This window comes from Micromys minutus (genome assembly GCF_963924665.1).
Source record: "Micromys minutus genome assembly, chromosome: 11".
In the NCBI taxonomy this organism is placed as follows: Eukaryota; Metazoa; Chordata; class Mammalia; order Rodentia; family Muridae; genus Micromys; species Micromys minutus.
Genome location: NC_137980.1, coordinates 15,702,019 through 15,706,354, shown reverse-complemented (window position 1 = coordinate 15,706,354; position 4,336 = coordinate 15,702,019). Strand labels below are relative to the sequence as shown.

Sequence of the window (4,336 nt, the reverse complement as noted above, 5' to 3'; positions counted from 1 at the left end):
AGTGCTCAGCAAATATCGCTTAATGACTGCAATGGGTAAGAAACTCATACTGGGAATTGATTGCGGCCAGCAAGCTAGGGAAGACTAAATATAGTTGTACCACTGAAGAAGTCGATCTTCAATTCTATTTGCATTCTGTACTTATAAAATTATGGTGCTGGCTGGTTTTATCTCAACATGACAGAAGCTAGAGTTATATGAAAGGAGAGAACCTCAGTTGACAAAATGCCTCCGAAAGGCCCAGATATAAGACATTTTCTTAGTGATTGATGTGAGAAGGCCCAGGTAGTTGTGGGTGAGGCCATTCCTGGGCTGGTGGCCCTGGGTTCTAAAAGAACACAGGCTGAGCACATTGTGATGAGGAAGGAAGCAAGAAGCACCCCTCAAGGCATCTGCAACAGCTCCTGTCTCCAGGTTCCTGGCCTGTTTGAGCTTCTATCTTAACTTCTTTCATTGATCAATAGTGACTCAGAGTACTAGTAACCCTAACGAGGACAATTATGATGATTTGATTCCAAGACTGTGTTCTAGAAGGTTTAACTACCCAATCACTTACTTGCCTAACTGGAAGTATCCTATATGAGAAATAAGGGCCGCCATCTACTTGAAAGAAGTTTCTGATTCTTATCCTTAAGCTCATGGGGAATATAGTCTGTAGTGGGTAAACTGCTTGGACCCACGCTCCCTGAACTATACCAAAATATGGTTCTTGATTTCCTCAAGAGAAAACCACACGTGCTTTAACCAAACTTCAATAGTGCAGTTGTGAAGAAGCACAGTATATATGATAACTTAATCAGAGAATATGTCAAGTAGAAAGCATCTTCTCTGGCAAGATGCTGAGTTCACCAATTGTTCAATCTTTAGAAACTTCGGAGACTCCAGTAAGTGCCAATCCCAGGAATAATCCATTTTTATCTCTGTCTTCTGAACACAAGGTTGGCCCCTTTAAAGTGGACATTCCTGGGCATTCTGCTATAAAATAGTGGTCAAAAGAAATGAGCAAAAAGCACCATGGGAAATAGAGGAGACATATTAGATGCACAGAATAGAAAGGAAATAGCAGTTTTCAACAGCAAAACTATTTTCAGAGTTTTCTTAAAGTGATAAAGGTCAATCCTCAAATTACTCAACTCTATGGCAATATATTTTTGTCCTATAAAAGTACTTCTGAACTAAGGAAGGGAAAGAAGGGAGACAGGAAGGAAAAAAGGAAGAAAGATGTAGCCTATAACTTTTGCTACCCCATTAAGCTCTGGGTGGACCATGCTACCAACCCCCAACCAGATTTCAAGATTCACGGATGAAAAACTCAAACACACACACACACACACACACACACACACACACACACACAGAGTCCCAATTTCAACATGCCTTATTGGCTCAATTGCTGAGCACTACTAATCTCCCACAGCTAACATACCCTTCCTGATACTCTTAGCTCATCACCTCTCAACCTGCCCTAGCTTCAGCTGGTCAGTTACCTCAAATAGTCCCAGCTCAAACCCAAGCCTTCTGCCTGGAGAAGCAGCCTATCGCTCCTCTGAGCAAGATCTCACATGGCTGGTTAGCTTTTCTCCCTCCAAAGCATGGTGAAAAACTCCTTCCCTCTCCCTCTGTGTCTCCTAGATGGTCTGTGGGGACCTATTGCACCCAGCAATTAGCATCTTTATTAATGGACCAAGAACCAATTGAGGAACAGGACCTTAGCATCAGAACCACCCCTACATCTCACCATTTTCGTCCAATTTAAAAAAACAAGATGGCCCTGGCAAAAGAGTCCTGGAGACACCATGAGAAATCACCTGGAGCCCAAAGAACCAGATTAGTACTGAAACTGAAAGGAGGAGGAAGCTACCTGCAGCACCACCCTCAACTTGTAGGGAACCAGCTTCCCTGACTGCCCTGTCTGCAGGGCCTGAGTCTGCTTAGAACTTGGAGACAAGAAGGAGGCGGGTCCTTGAAAGTGCACTGGCACCAAAATGATAACAATGGCTGAGCAGGCATGGGGAGCAGCGGTTGGTGTAGCTCGGCTGTACAAGCGGTTCTGTCACGTGGTGACTCCACACACCTCTAACAAACACCCTCTGTTCCGATATGTATGGAGACCACTTTTCCCTATGCTCACAACCCTGTGTAGCATAGTATGACTCATGTTTATTCAAACACAAGACACCCCAAATCCCAATGGGTTAAAGTTTACACCAGGAAAGCTGGTCCTTGAGAAAAGGACCATGGATTTCCCCACACCCACCGCAGCTTTCCGCTCCCCTCTGGCCAGGCATTTATCCAGAACTGAAGGTGTGAAAAGTGTCTTCTTTGGACCAGATTTCATCACAGTCACAAAGGAGAATGAAGAATTAGATGGGATTTGCTGAACCCAGACATTTATGTAGCAAGTATGGACTTCTTTGCATCTGGCTTACCTCTAGTGACCAAGGAGATGCCTCCAGGAGAAGCAGGTTCTGAGGAAGGTGACAAAGCTGTGGCAATATTAAAGAACTGAATGTGACTGCGCTGGCTGGTTCTGTGTCAACTTGACACAAGTCGGAGTTATCACAGAGAAAGGAACCTCAGTTGAGGAAATGCCTCCATGAGATCCAGCTGTAAGGCATTTTCTCAACTAGTGATCAAGCAGGGAGGGCCCAGCCCATTGTGGGTGATGCCATCCCTGGGCTGGTAGACCTGGGTTCTATAAGAAAGCAGGCTGAGCAAGCCCGGGGAAGCAAGCCAGTAAGTGACATCCCTCCATGGCCTCTGCATCAGCTTCTGCTTCCTGACCTGCTTGAGTTCCAGTCCTGACTTCCTCTGGTGATGAACAGCAATGTGGAAGTGTAAGCTGAATATATTCTTTCCTCCCCAACTTGCTTCTTGGTCATGATTTGTGCAGGAATAGAGACCCTCAAGAAGACATCGGCCAGCTGTGCAGGAGGATGATCTACAGAGGCTTTGAAGAAGGCATCATGTGGCGGAAGCTCCAGGGCTCCCTGAAGAGTGGGATGCTGCAGTTTATACTGCAGAAGTGTATGGTGTGACGCAGGTGATGGATGATGATGTATCCAATGAAAAAGAAACAAATTCACCTTAAATAATCTACATTTTCATTGGCTACAACCATTGGACTTACCTTTTACTGAGACTGTAATTAATTAGTCTCTGCTATGGAAGTCTATTAATAAAAGTTTCCTTCCTCCAGAAAAAAAAAAAAAAAACAGAAAAAAACAAAACAGAAACAAAAAACAAAACAACACTTAAAAACTCTTCTCCTAGACATAAATTGAACAAAACCATAACAATCCTGTAAATTACAAAGTATTTGGAGTCACAAAACATGGAGAAATCAAACTCGTGCAGACCTGGAAGGATGTTTATCCCTACTGGTTAGCTGGAAGATTCTATGTGTATTTCTAGGGAAGAACAGTAATCATCAGTCTTCAACAGCTATGGAGTCTGGGAGCTGCAGTAATCACTGGCTGACAAGGTATGGCCACTGTGCAACGGTGGCACAAACGTTATGTGAGTAACCAATGACTTTCTGATTGTGTCTAAGGCCTCCTGCCTGGTTCTGTTTGCTGGAACAAGAACCCATGTCTGGGTGGGTCATAGGCCCTAGGGAACTTACCACTATCATTCTGCTAAATGTACCCAGTGTTTTGCTGACCCCCCAAGTATTCCTTTTTATATCTGTAAATTACTGCATCTCTCAACCTTCACCTGAGATTTCTTTTCCTGCGATAGATAATGATTAATACAAAGACCCATAACTTCAGAGACCCTCAATGTACAGAGAATAAGAGAGTGCAGAGTGCCTGACTCTAAATAGGATGTCCAGATCACACGCCCTTTCTCCAACAGAAGCAATGTAGAACTCTGGCATATTATCTCAACAGAACCTAAAGAATGACTGTAAATTTATTATGAATGGATGAGGCACATATATTTTTAAACAAAAGCTGGTAGACTTAAATTACAGAGAATACTTTCCAATGGAGATGAGTGTATATTTGTTTATGGGATGGGGGTTGAACCCATAACCATATTACATAGGCCTCTATTACTGATCCCTACCCAGAGTCCTTTCTTGTATTCATTGTTTTATGACAGGGTTTTACTAAGGCACAAGTTGGCTTTGAACTTGCCTACCTCAGCTTCCCAGGCAGCTGGGATTATATGCCTGAATCACCAGTTAAGGATTATTTCACACTTATTATATGAATGATTATATGAAGTATAAATTTCTACAAATTCCCAAGCACTAAAGTTACAGAATCTATAGGCTCTTTAACTTTACTGTAGCTAAAAAGAAATCAACAACAAAATATTACAAAGACTC

General features: G+C 43.0%; 1 pseudogene across 1 annotated transcript; it reads left to right on the top strand.

Annotated features, from left to right (window-relative positions):
• The first annotated feature begins 1,994 nt into the window (after nt 1-1,994).
• On the top strand, nt 1,995-2,544 carry LOC308427095 (NFU1 iron-sulfur cluster scaffold homolog, mitochondrial-like; annotated as a pseudogene). The gene has a single exon. The product of its transcript is annotated as an NFU1 iron-sulfur cluster scaffold homolog, mitochondrial-like (transcript).
• The last annotated feature ends 1,792 nt before the right edge of the window (nt 2,545-4,336 follow it).